Source organism: Lynx canadensis, chromosome D1, assembly GCF_007474595.2.
Source record: "Lynx canadensis isolate LIC74 chromosome D1, mLynCan4.pri.v2, whole genome shotgun sequence".
Taxonomy (NCBI): domain Eukaryota; kingdom Metazoa; phylum Chordata; class Mammalia; order Carnivora; family Felidae; genus Lynx; species Lynx canadensis.
The window spans coordinates 72,991,538-73,010,010 of NC_044312.2; the positions used below are offsets into that span (position 1 = coordinate 72,991,538).

Sequence of the window (18,473 nt, forward strand, 5' to 3'; positions counted from 1 at the left end):
GATTAGGAACAAAAAAATACATATACACCAAAAGTGCTGACCTTTCATGTAGAGCAAGTAGCTGTAAATGTGTGTCACCAAGGAGCTAACTAGCTAACTAGATACTTACATACCAAAGAAACTTAATCTTTCTCTTCAAAGTAAAGGTGATATTTTATCAAATGAGAAAGTAAATGCTTTTCAAAACAGATTTGTGCTATGAGGAAGTATTTTGAAAACATGTTCAGAAACAATTCCATCACAGTGTGATTTTGTTACCAAAAATTCTATCATCTACAAAAACTCATCTGTTTTCAATTTTAAATTGGCAACAGAATATTCTAATCTGTTTAATGATGTGAGTTTCAGGGGCGCCTGGGTGGCGCAGTCGGTTAAGCGTCCGACTTCAGCCAGGTCACGATCTCGCGGTCCGTGAGTTCGAGCCCCGCGTCGGGCTCTGGGCTGATGGCTCAGAGCCTGGAGCCTGTTTCCGATTCTGTGTCTCCCTCTCTCTCTGCCCCTCGCCCGTTCATGCTCTGTCTCTCTCTGTCCCAAAAATAAATAAACGTGAAAAAAAAAATTAAAAAAAAAAAAATAAAAAATAAATAAATTAATTAAAAAAAATAAAAATGATGTGAGTTTCAATAGGTTTTGAGTCCACTTATTAAAAACATTAAAATGCTTTGTCTTCAACTTCATTACCAGAAAACACTGACTGCCATCAGGGAAGACAGAGATTTTTCAGCCAAATTTAATAATTTTTTGCATATTTATGTATAGGACTAATACACTAGTAACACAGTTTAATAAATGCAAATAATGATGTACTTCTTCCAATTGGATCTATTTTTCTTTCTGAGGTATAATTCTCAGCTATGGCAGCATTAAAACCATGTAGCAAAGCAAACTGAACTTAGAACCAAACTTATAAATCATTTCATCACAAAGTGTTAAACTGACTTTAAAAAAAAAAAAAAAAAAGCATGTCCAAAACCAGACAGAGACCCCACTAAAAAGGAGAACTAGAGACCAATTTCCCTGATAAACATGGATGCAAAGATCCTCAACAAGATATTAGCCAACCGGATCCAACAATACATTAAAAAAATTATTCACCACGACCAAGTGGGATTTATACCTGGGATGCAGGGCTGGTTCAATATCCACAAAACAATTAACATGATTCATCACATCAATAAAAGAAAGGACAAGAACCATATGATCCTCTCAATAGATGCAGAGAAAGCATTTGACAGAATACAGCATCCTTTCTTGATAAAACCCTCAAGAAAGCAGGGATAGAAGGAGCATACCTCGAGATCATAAAAGCCATATATAAATGACCCAACGCTAACATCATCCTCAATGGGGAAAAACTGAGAGCTTTCCCCCTAAGGTCAGGAACAAGACAGGGATGTCCACTCTCGCCACTGTTATTCAACACAGTATTGGAAGTCTTAGCCTCTGCAATCAGACAACACAAAGAAATAAAAGGCATCCAAATCAGCCAGGAGGAGGTCAAACTTTCACTCTTCACAGATGACATGATACTCTATATGGAAAACCCAAAAGATTCCACCAAAAAACTGCTAGAATTGATTCATGAATTCAGCAAAGTTGCAGGATATAAAATCAATGCACAGAAATTGGTTGCATTCCTATACACCAACAATGAAGCAACAAAGAGAAATCAAGGAATCGATCTCATTTACAGTTGCACAAAAAAACCCATAAAATACCTAGGAATAAATCTAACCAAAGAGGTGAAAACTTTATACACTGAAAACTATAGAAAGCTTATGAAAGAAACTGAAGAAGACACAAAAAAATGGAAAAAGATTCCATGCTCCTGGATAGGAAGAACAAATATTGTTAAAATGTTAATACTACCCAAAGCAATCTACATATTCAATTCAATCCCTATCAAAGTAACACCAGCATTCTTCACAGAGCTAGAACAAATAATCTTAAAATTTGTATGGAACCAGAAAAGACCTCGAATAGCCAAAGCAATCTTGAAAAAGAAAACCAAAGCAGGAGGCATCACAGTCCCAGACTTCAAGCTATACTACAAAGCTGTAATCATCAAGACAGTATGGAACTGGCACAAGAACAGACACTCAGATCAATGGAACAGAATAGAGAACCCAGAAATGGACCCACAAACATATGGCCAACTAATCTTTGATAAAGCAGGAAAGAATATCCAATGGAATAAAGACAGTCTCTTCAGCAAGTGGTGCTGGGAAAACTGGACGGCGACATGCAGAAGAATGAACCTGGACCACTTTCTTACACCATACACAAAAATAAACTCAAAATGGATGAAAGACCTTAATGTAAGACAGTAAGCCATCAAAATCCTCGAGGAGAAAACAGGCAAAAACCTCTTTGATCTTGCCCGCAGCAACTTCTTACTCAACACGTCTCCGGAGGCAGGGGAAACAAAAGCAAAAATGAACTACTGGGACCTCATAAAAATAAAAAGCTTCTGCACAGCGAAGGAAACAATCAGCAAAACTAAAAGGCAACCAAAAGAATGGAAGAAGATATTTGCAAATGACATATCAGATAAAGGGTTAGTATCCAAAATGTAAAGAACTTATTAAACTCAACACCCAAAAAACAAATAACCCAGTGAAGAAATGGGCAAAAGACATGAATAGACACTTCTCCAAGGAAGACATCCTGACAACCAACCGATACATGAAAAAATGCTCCACATCACTCATCATCAGGGAAATACAAATCAAAACCACAAGGAGATACCACCTTACACCTGTCAGAATGGCTAACATTAACAACTCAGGCAACAACAGATGTTGGTGAGGATGAGGAGAAAGAGGATCTCTTTTGCATTGTTGGTGGCAATGCAAGCTGGTACAGCCACTCTGGAAAACAGTATGGAGGTTCCTCAAAAAACTAAAAATAGAACTACCCTACCACCCAGTAATTGCACTACTAGGCATTTATCCATGGGATACAGGTGTGCTGTTTCGAAGGGACACATGCACCCCCATGTTTATAGCAGCACTACCAACAATAGCCAAAGTATGGAGAGAGCCCAAATGTCCATTGAAGGATGAATGAATAAAGAAAATGTGAGATATATAGATATAGATATATATATATATATACACACACACATATATATATACACATACACATACACATATGTATGTATATATACATACATATATATATATATATATACACATACACATACACAAAGGAGTATTACTCGACAATGAAAAAGAATGAAATCTTGCATTTGCAACTACGTGGATGGAACTGGAGGGTATTATGCTAAGTGAAATTAGTCAGAGAAAGACAAAAATCATATGATTTCACTCCTATGAGGACTTTAAGAAACAAAACAGATGAACATAAGGGAAGGGAAACAAAAATAATATAAAAACAGGGAGGGGGGACAAAACAGAAGAGACTCATAAAGATGGAAAACAAACTGAGGGTTGCTGGAGGGGTTGTAGGAGGGGGCATGGGCTAAATGGGTAAGGGGCATTAAGGAATCTACTCCTGAAATCATTGTTTCACTATATGCTAACTAATTTGGATGTAAATTTTAAAAAAATAAAAAGTAAAATTAAAAAAATAAAATAAAATAAAAAATAAAAATAACAGCATGTTAAATTATAGAGTTTGGGGGACCACAGTTAGTTTTAAAATATTACTTATTCTACCTATACCTTTCTTTTTAATATCAATGTATGAATGTTTTATAGCATATATTAGCACAATAACCCATGCGTACAATTTTACATAAATATACACATGTATTAGGGAGCATGCTCATAAACATTTTGCTGATGGTGTGCTCTATCCAAAAAGTTTGAAGACTTCTATTCTATCCTATTATAGAATTCTATTTCAGAAGTTCTCCCAAATAAGCCTTAAAATTATCTTGCCAGAGGAATTCTTCCAGCCTCACCCTTACCAACAATACTCTCCAGTTACCCTTGGGCTATCCAAACCACCTAGGATCTCTATTTCCTTCTCTTCTTAAACATCCTAAATTCTGCTCCTTTCACCTCAGCTACTGAGAATGCTGCATTCACCCCAATCAAGCAGGGAATATATTCAAACAAACATTGTATTAATAATCAAACATATTTACTTTTAAGATACATTAGCCACATACTTATTTAACTCATTTAATAGAGGCTTTGAGAAAATGTAGGATGACCAAATAATTTAATGGCCCTCTTACTAAACTTAATAAAGTTGTATTTGTGTTTTTAAATTATATCAGATGTAAATTTGTTAAATAAGCAAAACTAAAGACTATATAATCATATCCAAAATAAAATGTAAAGGACATTGATACAAATGTCCTATATTTGGCATTTTAATAATAGAAACTAGTGCACATGCATATCAAAAAAGAAGAAGAAATAACCCAAAAGTGAAAGTGGTGGTAAGAAAATCCAGGAGAAAATATTAGCATATAATATGAAGGGGTATACTTTTCCATATACTTTATTCAAATAGCTCTTGGTAACACATGTGAACATAACAAAGAAATTAAACACAATACTACACAACTAAGACATGGCTAATTATGGTGAGTGCTTTGAAAAAGGTCCCAAGGTGTCATAATTAAAAGCTGAACTATTTTTCATTCTTTCCCTGCTATGCCACAAGTAAGAGTTAAGAGTCCCCAACTTCACTAGTTCCAACTAATTTAGGCTGTTATGTTTATACTTGCCTCAGAGAAAATAAGCCTGTCACAATGCTATACAATTTAAATTTTTTTAACGTTTATTCATTTTTTGAGAGAGAGAGAAAGAGAGAGAGAGAGAGAGAGAGAGAGAGAGAGAGAGAGACAGGGCATGAGTGGGGAGGTGCGGAGAGAAAGGGAGACACAGAATCTGAAGCAGGCTCCAAGCTCCGAGCTGTCAGCACAAAGCCGGATGTGGGGCTCGAAGTGACAAACCACGAGATCACGACCTGAGCTGAAGTCAGATGCTTAACCCACTGAGCCACCCAGGTGCCCTAAAATGTTATACAATTTAAAACACATAAGTATTTAGTGTACATGACCCTACCCTACCTGTAAATCACACAAACCTATACAAAAGTACAAATGGAGGCCTTCTCTGGAACTGTGGTCTTCAAAAGTTTAAAGGGTCTAACCTAAGAAAAACTAAAATTTTCTTTTAGTAATATCTTAGAATATTGTATTAAAAATAAAAATTAAATATTACAATTTTAATTATTCCAAATTGAAATTCTTCTTTAAACTATTTTCAATATCCATCTTTATAGTGGGAAAGAACATCAGCTAAGAAATTTTTTAAAAGTCCAATTTTCCATTGTATGAGGTGGGTGGGGGAATGGTGTAAATGGGTAATGGGCTTTGAGGGCACTTCTTTGGATAAGCACTGGGTGTCATATATAAGAGATGAATCACTGGGTTCTACTCCTGAAGCCTGTATATTAACTAACTTGAATTTAAATATATAAATATATATTATAAATATATAACATATATTTAATATATATTATTAAATATATAATATATTTATATATTTAATATATATTTATTATATTATATATTATATATTATATATTATAATTATATTATATTAATATAATTATATTAAATATATAATATATTTAATAATATATATTAAATATATGTATATATATATTATAGTTATATATAAAGTCCAATTTTCTGCCAGTGTGTATTTGGATCTTCAGACTCAAGAGTAATAAATGTTCCTGAGGCTCAGTTAACTAATATGCTGTGTTACAAGCTGGTTAAGCTTTGGTCAGTTGCTGTATGATTTCAATTTTTATTTTCTTATTTGGGGGTGAGGGGGTTGCTTCTTACTAAAGAACTCAACTGAGGGGTGTCTGGGTGGCTGGGTTGGTTGGGCGGCCGACTTCGGCTCAGGTCATGATCTCATGATCTCACAGTTGGTAAGTTCGAACCCCACACTAGGCTCTGTGCTGACAGCTTGGGAGCCTGGAACCTGCTTCAGGTTCTATGTCTCCCTCTCTCTCTCTGCCCTCCCCCCCACTTGTGCTCTGTCTCTCAAAAATAATAATTTTTTTAATGTTTTAAACAAAGAACTCAATTGGAAGTTCTAAAGGAAAATTCTTAAAAGCATCATAACTAATTTAATACGACCAACGGATGTTTTAAAACTGTTTTATAGAACTTTCGTACCCTTTATTTTTTTCCTCCTTAGCCTCAGAGCCTTTCTTTTTAATGGAGAGATTTTTTCATATTTCTCATGTCTTGGTCAATACTGCAACTCTCCAGTATGCCACAGCAGTGGCAAAGAAAATAATAGGTTAGGCTATTAGAAACCAGGACTATAACTTCTCTAGCCTATGTGATGATGAAGCCCTTTTCAGAAAGTGATTATGTCACAAAGTCATATAAGCTGTAAAATCTCAATAGGTGTGTTTAATTTGAAGAAACAAGTTATTAAACACCAGAAAACTTCCAAACCAAAAACAGCAAAGAAGGCTTGTGTGGTCAGAGAAAAGGTATTCAAAAACTCATCAGAAAACAGGAGATCCCAGATTACAAAACTGAAAAGGGTGATTTAGAATCCCTATTTGAGAGTGATTAAGAGTAGAGAGGGGTAGTTGCTGCTACTACTGCTCCTGTTACTGTTTCATTATCATTATTGTCAAATAATAATTTCTATTTCATTTTTTTATTTTTTAAGTTTTATTTATTTTGAGAGAGAAGAGAATGTAGGGAGAGGGGCAGAGAGAGTGGGACAGAGACAATCCCAAATAGAGTGGAGCCCGATGTGGGGCGCAAACTCATCAACTATGAGAACATGCCCTGAGCCAAAGTTGGATGCTTAACCCAGGTGTCCCAATAATAATTTCTGTTTCATCCAAAAAGTTTTGAATCACTCTGAGTATTATTTATGTTCACATTATTCCTCAACAAAAAATAAGTTAATGAATATGCCAACTCTATAGATAGAAAAACTTAATTACAAATGTGAGGTACCTAAAGACCTGTAACCAATAAACTCAGAAGCAACACACAGATTTAAAAATTTCCAGATATTGGCCTTTCTCTAAGACCATTCCTTGCCAACTGAGAAAAACAAAAGTTTTTTTTATAGTACAAGATATAAGATTTTATTAACTCATAGTACTGATCACAAATTCATATATTAATAAGACATCTACTTTAATTTTAATACTTAGTTGACATATTTGAAGTAAAGTAGTAATGTGAAAAATTCCTCTGTACCTCAAAAGGTACTCACAATGTCCCTGACAATAAAACTGAACTAAGAAAGAGAAGTGTAGCAGTGTAGCCCTGTGATGGCTACATCACATTCACGAGACACCTGGCCTTTCTAGGAGTCACAAAGACACAAATACGAGACTTTTCAGTGTCAGACCTATAAAATAGTTAATAACGATATAAAATGTTTCTCCCACGTCCAATGCTCCTCAGGATATTACTTCAAATAATCTCTTCTTGATCATCCTTTAAGTCACAGCTCAAAGGCCACCTCCTACTAGAAGCTTTCCTTGACATACGTACTTCTGCTCTTACACCTACCTCCATTATAACTAGCGCACTGCATAGAATTACCTATATTCACACCTCCTCACTGCATTTGCATCTTTGAAATCATGTAATCAAATGGTTCCCACCTTTTCCCAGCCAAGGATCCTTTCATTAATCTTCCTTCATGAGCCCCACCCATATTTTCAGAGTGTTGCCTATAAAACCAGCCATACTTACTGTGTAAATCAACTTCTAATTTTTACTAATCAGAATATATAACTGATATTTAACACTTCTGATCAGTAATATATTATTCATTTATACATTGGTGTATGGAAAATGCAGCATGGTTTGTCTCTGGAAATAATAATTATTCTCAAGTACTCCTAACACCAATGTCCAGAACTCTTCTATGAAATTCTATGCACAGTATCTTCAAACTGAATCTTCCCAACAACCCTATCATCTGATAAATTGTATCACAATCCCCATTTTAAAAATTAGGAAATCAAGACTTAATAAGGTTGGTTAACATTTCCAAGGTCATACAACTAGTTTAGGAAATAAGACTTTCGAGGAAAGATTCAAAAAATTAAAAAAATTCAAAGCTTAATTGTGGTTTTCTCCCATGCAGGTCTTTAAAATTCATCATTAAAATGAAGAATATATGTTTCTGGTTTTTTTTCTTTAAATGAAACCAAAAGAAAGCAGATTAAGATGTGTATATTTGACCAAAGAACTTGATGTTAATTACTGAAGTACACAAAGATTATAAAATCTCATTCTTTGCAGGCTTTCAATTTTTTTCTAAAGCTTATGTATTTATTTTGACAGAGAGAGAAAGAGAGAGTGAGCATGTGCGCACAGGCAAGCAGGGGATGGGCAGAGAAAGAGGGAGAGAGAGAATCCCAAGTAGGCTCCATGCTATGAGCACAGAGCCTGATGCGGGGCTCAATCTCATGAACTGTGAGATCATGACCTAAGCTGAAACCAAGAGTTGGGATGCTCAACGGATTGAGCCACCCAGGCACCCTTTTGCAGGCTTTCAAAATAAAGAGTTTCTTAACTGATTAGAATGGAGAAAAGGTGACCAATACACCCACGGAGGATGCAGGATGACAGGTGAAATGACCTTTCAAAATCTCTTGTAGTCCTTAGAATTGGAATTTTCTCAAATTTGAGACCAGAACATCCATACTCTACATTTATCACAAGTTTGCCGGACTACTAATAAATTCTTCTTTCTAGGGAAGAAAGGAAGGAGCACATATTGCTGTCTGTATTTCATATAAGAGTAAAAGAAACAGATTATGTAACTCACCAAAGATTTCATAGCAAGTATATAGTGAAGCTGAAATGGAAAGCCTGATCTGTATAATTATAAGCACAGTACCACTTCACTAGTCATTTCAACAGGTATTAAATATTTACTTTATACCAAGCCCTGAGCTTCGTGCTTTACATTCATTTATCTCATTTAATCTTCACAATAATCCTATGGTGTAGATATTATTACTCCCATTTTAGAGACGAAGACATGGAGGGTTAGGGATTACACCATGGAGGTATTGGGGGCGGGGCGCGGGGGTGGATGGAGCAGTTGCCTTCTAAATAGAAGGTTCAATGCCCATGGAGATAGCTGGAGATTATTTCTGAGAAAATAACAATATTCCTGCCATTTGATATTCTTTCCCAAGAAAGAATGATGAATTATTCTCTCCAAGTTAGGAGCATTCTTCTCCAGCTCTACCAACGACCTGCTTAGCAACATGACAACTTCAGCTAAGTTTCCCCACCTACCAAATATAAAAATCTTCAACAGAAAGGAAAATCCTTAAAAAAAACAGACTTGTGACTTCAAAAATGCCCTTCAGGGTGCCTAGAACTTAGTAAGTGCTCAATCATGTTACCCAATGTTCTATTTGTAACTTCAGAAAGGAAATATTTGCAATCCCTATGTTTCAGAATGAGTTCCATTTGAAACCTATGCTCCTTATTTTAAAAAGAAAATCTGTCACATTTTCTTTTTTTCATATATTGTGCCTGTGTAGTAGTAGAAAGTAAAGCATCTTTAATTTTCTTTGTCTAATTTTAAAGAACTATTTTTCAAAGAAGAGAAGAGATTGTGCTCAATAAAGTCAAAATCACAAACAGCACTAACGTCCCTTTTTGCATTTGAATGGATATATTAAAGATAGACAATTCAATTCATCTCTTTAAGATGACTAGAAACAACAAATTATTGAAAGTAGTAGGGATAATAGATCATGTAAAGGGTTATCTTGTGGGATTTTCAGAGAAGAAAGAGATCAAGGGAGAACTTGAAATGAGAGAATACAGAATGTTTGCATCGATGCTAATATGCATATCACAGAACATACTTTGAATTTACCTTATATTTATTGTGCTTATTTATACATGTCATCATTGAAAAGCACCAAATCAATATACTTCAGTAATTTTGATTCAAAATAGTTTAAAACACAAAAACTCTTAAAGAATTTCACAATATCACATTAGGCTTCTTCAATACATGGTGCTTCAATCCAAAGAAATCTTTAAAAGCTTTATAAACCAGGGGAGATTACTAAATAAAATATACCAGCGAATTCCTTCCTACATGTGCCAGAGTAGAATGTACACAGAGAAAGAGTAAATATGGAAATAGAAAATCTAGAAAATTACAGAGCAGCAAATTCAAGCTAGTTACCAAAGATGCAAAATTTTCTGAAATATATACAACATTGGACAACCAATTGTTAGATTTTTCTGATTTCACCATTCAATCCCCAAATAATTACTGGTTAAGATACTAGCCCAGTTCTTTACAAATAAAGCCAAACAACTCCCTATAAATGCAAAAAGATAACTCCTAAATATGAAGATATTCTAAAAGATTGTTTTTCAGTTGAAGTAGTACAAAAGAAAATGCCACTACACATTTTTATGCCATTAAAAGGTAAGGAAGAACATTTTGGAATTCTTTAAACATTTTAAAAAGGAATTTTTTTCAAATATTACATACTGTGTAAGTTAGGGAGGTTTACTGAACATATCAGGATTATAAAGTAGAAATAACTGGACTTTTGATTTTTTAATGTACTAGTTTATAATAAATTACAGCATCTACAATTAGACTCAGAAAATAATTCACATCATTCCTAAAGATGAACGTTTTTTGAGTGAATAGTAAAATATGAGAGATACACAAGGGGTCTTAAAGGAGCAAGAAGAGATTCTGAATATAAACAAGGCATCATTCTGGTAAAAGGAAATACAAACAACTAGCATAAAAATAGTTGATGCACAAAAGCCATAATGAGAGGGTAGCTCAAAAAATAACTTCTACTTTGAATGGTTTGGATGAAATACAAATTATCTACCGAAAAGTGTGGACTGGCATAAATGTTTGTACAAAATTATAAGTGTATTTCAAGAAGTATGCAAGAGGCAACCGCCTGCATGATGCACAAGGTCCCGGCAATGCTCTGCTTAAGTGCTAGTGCACAGAGTCCAAACCACTGCATTTTAATTACCATGCAGCCTCAGATATATTGCCTTTGATATGGAAATGTTCTTGTTCTCTCATCTTCACATATGGTCTCATGCACAGAAATCTTTATCTGATTCATAAAAAATAAACTAGAATCCAATCTCAACACCTGACCTCAGTGCTTAGAAGTTTTTTACTAAGCATGGTGTCACTATAAAAAGAATGGCTAATATTGGTGTAAAGTTGGATATTTTGAGCAACGATATGAAGGATTTACAGTTACGAACTGAATCGATACTGCTTCTCTGAGGTTTTAGGATTTCATGTTCCCTTTTTTTGAGACTACCACAGATTTGAGGAAAAACAGACCAGTACCTTTTTTTGGAGGTGAGAGAATCTGTAGTAGATTTAAATGATATTCCATCTTACAGCCTCCACTCACATTCTTCAGCTGATTTATCCTAATTATGACAATGGATACTTAAAACTTAAAAAGCTCTATAAAAAACCACACACAAATTTAAAACTATTTACAGTTTGACTAAATGTCTAAATAAAACAATTACCTAAAAAGCTTTTACCCTCTTCCACAGAACAAGGAAAATAAAAACACTTCCTATAAATGAATAATGAATATATAAAGAGAAGATGATGAAAGTTTCTAACTCTTATCAAAACAATTAGTTCTCAGATGACAATTGAATAATATCAAGCAAAAAGATACGCTATATGTTTAAAATGTGTTTCCATTTAATAAAAATTCCTTTTCATAGGCTCTACCAGAGTGCCAGTTTGTTTTTTTTTTTTTTTCACTTGAGCATGTTGAGATTCAGAATATAATCTAATCAGTAGAAGATGTGAAGTTAGGATGAAGACATAGAATGCTCAATATATGATTTTCTTTTTAGGAAAAAAATAATAGGGGAGAGCCATATTCCTTAAACAAGAAACAATTCAAATGCAAAGCTGGTCTATTTCTTCCTCTAAAAGGCAATGAATATTTGTTTACTTATTACCAAATTTCTATATTAAAATCTGTTCTCACATATGCACATAACTTGATAATTCTGAAATAACCTACATTAATTTTTAAAGAACAGGAATATGACCCATCTAACTTCATGACAGCAGATAATATGTCCCATCTGTGAATCATCTTGCTGTATGTTATCTGTGTTTTATCATTTCTAGTACCTGTCTGTGCCTGATATGGTACTCTCAGACACATTAGCTGGATGGAATGTTTCACTTGACTTCAAAAACATCAACTGATATATATGCACCCCTAAACTATATTTAAGTAAATAGCTCTGAGATCAATCAAATTTTTGTTGTACTGTACTACTCTTTTATATAACGCAGTTTGTAAATAGTGAAAAAGTATACATGAATTCTCTCATAAGAGAATCCTTTCAAACTTAGATATATAATCTAACAAAACTGAAAAGTACAGAAAATATTGAAAGGGCTAAAGCCCTTTATTAAACCTTGTTAAAAGAAAATTCATTTATTCCAGTACCTATTATACTAATTGAAAGTGAATTATTTAAAACATCACCAATTTCTTCAATATAAGATGTGTAGCAATTTCATCAATGATCAACAACCCAATAATTCCTAAAAGTCAAATAGAAACAGACATAAAATCTCAATAGTGGCCAGAAAATTTATCACATATGTATTTAAAGTAATATACTTTAAAGCCCTATAAAAGAAACATTTGCTAGGTATGCTAACATATTTTAAATGTATGCTTTTCCCTTACTGAAAAAAAATCTGCTGCTTTCTGCTACTAAAGAAAAAATGTCCAATAGACAGTATAATATTCCTACTGAATGTCATCTCTTCTAGGTATTCAGTTAGTGAATGCATTATAGAATCAGTGTAAGGTATAGATACTGATACCGCTTTATCACTTAATATTTTTTACATTTTTCTTTCTTTATAGTATAATGTTGAGTGTTGTAGTTACACAATATACTATTATAAGAGTTTATATCATGTTCCGTAATAATAAACTCATAAATATTTTTGCTTTTTAAAAAATACGTGTACACCCAAAGAAACTTCCTTGCCATTACTTCTAAAACAAAAACTAAGAACAACAATAAGCAGGATAAACAATAAATTTTAAAAACCATCTAGTTTTGCCTCTATAAATAAAGGAATGTGGTGGGAGAGCAGAGGAGAAAGGAGGTGTTGGTAGTACCTGAGAAAAGCAACAGGGAATGTCAGTTTGCCTTAGGAATTAATGATCTATCACTTGTCTGGACCCTGGTTACTTACTGCCTTTGGTCTTAAACTACATCTAATATGTGTGGTACATGCTTGCTTGTTTTCAGAGTTTGAAGGATTTTTTTTTTCAGCTGTTTTCTGTTGTTCTTGCTCTTATTCTTGATGTTGTTTTGGAATAAGGAATAATCCCTCTTCATTTATAAGGTTTTCAAAAACGTAGAAGAAAAAAATCTACATGTCATTTGGCCTACTACCCATGTGCTCACAAATGTGTATTCAGGAAGATACTCTCAAAAGTATATAGATAACTCATTTATGATCTGGTGGAGTTCTTTAAAATTCAGTCATAAGTTTTCCCCTACTAAAAGAAAATGAAATGTTTCAGTGGTTCGATAAAAAGCATATGCAACTAAATACACTGTGTCCCCCACCTCCTGCCAGACAGGTGCACTCTTGCTGCCATAGAAAACCTAACAGTATCCCACTAACTTGTGGAAGATTTAGGATGTTTGCCCACTTGTTTTAAAAATAAAGAGAATCTTCTAGTAGGTAGCAGGCATAACTGAGTGGCCTAGAAACAAGGGGAGGAGGGAGACTGGTGAAAGTGCCTAATGCTGAGTGTTGAATTCCACCTTACTGCACAGGGTAAAAGCGGGAAGGTCATGTTCATGGCTATAGAAATCTGGTCTCCACCAGAGTGCAGGCTAAAGCTGACCTGAGGCTGGGCTCTGGGAAGGTAGGTAGTAAGTTCAAGCACCACTCTGGGTACAGAGAAAACAAGGCACTGCTCCTAAGAACCCCAGGCTGAACAAGAGTGATACTGCACATCTTTCCAGGCTTGCCCCACAGTGAACACTAGCAGCCTCAAGCGGCTAGGCCTGAAGGGGGAAAACTGAAGCTGCAAATCAGGGCACATAAACTCTCAGACCTCCAGGGTGGCGGGTGGGAGGGAGCACACAGCCAGGGGAACAGTCCAAACTAGAAGCCTGGAGCCCCTACCCAAGCCAGGATACAATGTCAAGCCCGGGCTGGTCCTCCTGGATTAGTGCAGATAGAGGGGCACGAGCAGACCTCCCCTTTGGGAGGGGTGTGGAAAAGACTATACTGCCAGATCTGACTCCACATCCCCTTTCCTCATTCGGTCTGTAGCCTGCTGCTGGTGTCCCATCTACCCCTCCAACCAGTAGTTCCTCCTCAGCCGAAAAAAAGAGAGGAAACAGGAAGAGATGGGGGAGAAAGCGAGAGAAATCAAAGACAAGACTACTCTGTCATAGTCTTCCCTGGAGCCAGGGCCTCCCAGGGCTGTCCGGGTCTGTTCGGCCTTCCCTCGGGAATCCTGTACGTAGCCCGGAACAGATTTGAGTGGATCAAGTCCGCCAAGCCCGTGCCTATGGGCCTCGGGGATGAGGTGCTGAGTGGGCAAGCTAATTATACATGTGGCATTTGGGCAGCCGACCGTCCAGTGACACCTTACCTTATGAGGAAACGTCAACCCCAGCAACTGTTCAAAACAAAATGCCATCGCGGGATCAGCTTCGCCGGCTCTTGGCCGGTTCAGGATTGCTGTTCCCACAGCCTCTCGCACTTAGTGCAAGAATGTGGCCTGGGGAGGCCAGCTGTGGGCGGGCGGACCGGCCAGAGTGGGGGGGGACAGGCGGGGCGGTCCTTGCCAGGTGTCGGTCCTGTCCCCCCTCGCCATGGACCGACTTGCAGACCCGACCACTTGACCTTTTTATTCACCAAACCCACCTCCTAGAAATAGACTGGGCGGGGCTGTATCTGTTCTCCTCTGGACCGGGGGGGAAAACCTGGGCATGTGACTATAAAGGGCAGAAACAGGAGACCCTGGGGAGGCGGGGGAGAAGGGCACTCTCGCCTCACGACTCCACTGGACTGTTGTCTGGGCCACCCCGCCAGGGCCAAAAGCCCGGCCGCAGGAGTGCGCGCCGGGGTCAAGCGCCCGGGACAGGGACGTCACCCGAGCGCCCCATTGACAGTGCAGCGGGAGGTCCGGAGCCCAGCCCAGTTTGCCGCAGCGACGGCTTCGGGCCATCTCGAGACCGAAACTTCAAGCATGGCCCTCAAAGGAGGTCACACACAGAGAAGAAGCCGGGGACAGCCCATCTCGCTAACAGCCCAGCCCCACCAGCACAGTCGAAGACTTATTTTTAGTGCCCAAATAGGGGCAGCATTCAATATCTGGCAATTCATACCAACAAACCTTTTCAAACTTGCACAGCCTAAGAGAGCTTAAATAAAACTCAAAACATGCCGGCAACAACCACCTTTTATCTGCTCGGAACACACCAATTCTTTTTATCTGAAAGCTCCGCGGAGCGCCTGGGAAACGGAGCTAATCTAGCCTCCGCAGCCGCGGGCCGCTCCTCCTGGAGCCGGAACACAAGCCCAGCAGCCTTTGCACAAGCCCCTTCCCTTCTCTGACGGGCCCTTTAAGGGAGAAGCAAGAAAGCAGCTCCCCCGGGAGCGACCAGGCTCGGTCTGGACCCCGGGCGGGTGGCAGCACCGCCCCTGGGCCTGGGCCGAGCCCCAGAGCGGCGGATCTCGGCCGGTCGGCGGAGAGGACAGCGGGCGGCAGGGGCCCGGGCAGGGAGCCGAGGAGGACGGAGGGCGCCGGCTGGGCTCAGGGACACGGGGTGGGAGAGCGCGGGGCGGGGAAGGTACGCGCCGGCGACCGTGCGCCTGGCCCGCGGACTCCCAGGCCGAGCCCGCGCGGGGCAAGGCTGGGCGGCCGCTCACACACGCCCCCGCCAGCCCCGTACTTCTGCCCTAGCGTCCGGAGCAAAGAGGACCACAGATTAGCACTTGGGTTTCAGACTGTCTTGGAGTTCGGTTTGTTTATTCCTAAAAAGATCATAAAAAGTCACGTCCAAAAATGGGGGAGGGGGAGGAAGGGCGAGAGCCGAGAGAAGTGGAGGCGACTCGCGCAGGGTCCCGAGAAAGTTACGGCAGAGCGGCGGTGGGGTGAGGGTGGGAGAAGGGAGCGGCCGGGTTTTCTAGCGACCCGGGTTTTCTTTATGAACTCCTCGCGCTAAACTTCACCCCGTAAGAGAGCGCTGCGGAGATCCTCGACTATCGCCCGCCCTCGGCCAGCGTCAAACCCACAAATAGTCAAAGTTTCCAAACCAAAATGGGGGTGGGGAGGGGGGAGCGTTAAGAAACACAGAAACCCTGCGGGTCCTCCCGACCTCCCGCACCCCGACCGAGCCTGGCTAACACTGAAGCGCTCCGGAAAACTGCGGCGTCGCAGTCAGTCACACGGCGAATCAACACAACACTTTTCAAGAAAACAAAATATTCGCTGGGAAACTTACTTTGCATTTAGTCTCTATTCTTTGGGGGGATGCGGTTTAAGTCGGTTCGTAAAGGAAAGCTCGTTTTGTCCAGGTTGGATATTGTCTACTTATGGATCAGCCCTTGGGTGAGGGTTTATTTTAATTTATGGCTTATGCATTCTTTTAAGGTCGATTTACATGACCTCCGGCTACAACTAAGACAGCCGAGGAGGGCACTCCAGTCGTCAGTCGGCCAAACCCACAATTAAAACAGCCCTCCCCCTAGTCTTGGTGTGACTAGGACTCTCTCGGGGTAGGCTGGTCGCCTGTTTTTCTGTTTTCTCTCTCTCTCTTCTTTCTTCACTTCTCTTTTTTCCCTCTTTCTTTCATTATGTCTTTCTTTTTTTAATATCACGAAATAAGATACGATATCAGTTTAAAACTTTCGGTATAACTTTCTCTAAACCCAAGCCTGCAGCGATAACCAGAACTACAGCGCTCACAAAGCCCTCAGGATGCTGCCCTCTTGTGGGCACAGAGGGCATTACCACCCAGCGATCCCCTCTGAACCCTCACAGAGCACACAGGCATTTGCTTACACACGCACAGAGAGAGAGAGAGAGGAGAGAGAGAGAGAGAGAGAGAGAGAGAGAGAGAGAGAGAGAGAGAGAGAGAGAGAGAGAGAACTACACACGCAGGCACACAAGCTTCCTCTATCACACAGTTGCGCAAACTTCAATGAAATACCTACCTCAAACTTCACGGAGACTTACAAATTCATTCTCTAAGCCACCTGACTTCTTTTTCATATCATTCCCAGTTACACAGATTAGAATATCTATACGGGGAGGCGGAGGAGAAGGAATAAGGTGGGCCGAAAGGGCGGACAGATTTCCGGACGAATACTTAGGATGGCGATAACAGCTTTCTGTTGTCAAAGGTTGCGTTGTCTGTCTCTCTCCCTTGCCCTTTTTGCCTTAGTGTCCTACGCACAGTTATCTACAGCTACAACATGTGTTTTCTCGGAGTGGATTTTGGGGGTGGGGGGGTGGCAAGAAAACCAGAAGCCCGCCACGCAGATCTGTCACCGCCTCCGGAACAAGGCACAACTCTCCGAGAGGGGGACGCATCCTGGGGATCCGCGCGTCCACCAGCGAGCGACAGTCGCTCGGGCCCCTTTCTCAGCCTCCACTCCCCCCCCTCTGCGTCGGCCCCGCGGAGCGCCCTCCTCCCGCTCCTCCTCCCCTCTCCCCTCCCCAGCCAAGTACGGAAACCCGCCCGGGCTGGGCAGCCGCCGCTCCGGCAACCCGCACCCTCACAGGGCTCCGCGCGCTCAGCTCTCGTCCCTCCGCCTGCCTTACCCCAGCCCCTCAGTCCCGGCTCAGGGAAACTAACCCCGGAGCGGCCCGGAAGGGCAGAAGCGGAAGGCACCGGGGGCCGGCGGCCCGGCCCGGGGTGCCTGCCCCCTGCCCCCTCCGGCTCCCCAACAGGTAGCTCACAAACGGGCCGCGCGCTCTCGCTCTGTCTCCCTCGCTCTCTAGTTAGCTCGCTCCGTCCCGGTTACCTGGGCGGGCTCCAGGATGGTACCGCACGGGAGGGCTCCTTGTGCGCTGCGCCGCGGGAGTAAATGGCATTAAAGAAAAAGGGAAAGATACAAATAAAAAAAAAAAATTAAGGAAGGGGACTCGATGCTAGGTCAATTAGCACAGCCCCGGGAGCAAGGGAGCAGAACCCCCCAGCGCCGCGGCCGGCGCAGCCCGTTAACTCAAGTCTGCGGGGGTGTCCCGCCCCGGGCGGGGGGAGCGTTGACCGGCAGAAGTTTGCCGCCGGGGTGCCAGGAGGTGCGCGCAGAGCGGGGTGACTAGGGGCTTCCCCCTTGAAACAAGTGAAGGCGATGGTTAGTGCTGTCAATCTTGGCAATCAGTGTGAGCGGCCATGTCGTAAGTATTCAAAG

At 40.0% G+C, this 18,473-nt stretch overlaps 1 protein-coding gene across 7 annotated transcripts in view; it reads right to left on the reverse strand.

Annotated features, from left to right (window-relative positions):
- The window catches only part of SOX6 (SRY-box transcription factor 6), a 620,069-nt gene extending 605,088 nt beyond the window's left edge, over positions 1-14,981 (reverse strand). For 4 of the 7 annotated variants that reach the window (XM_030330815.1, XM_030330812.1, XM_032594837.1 and 1 more), the window contains exon 1: positions 14,701-14,979. The gene's annotated coding sequence lies outside the window, so the exon portion shown is untranslated. Of the gene's footprint in view, positions 1-14,700 lie in introns of all 7 variants that reach the window. The other 3 variants (XM_030330814.1, XM_030330813.1, XM_030330807.1) reach the window with 2 other exon arrangements.
- Positions 14,982-18,473: the final 3,492 nt, after the last annotated feature.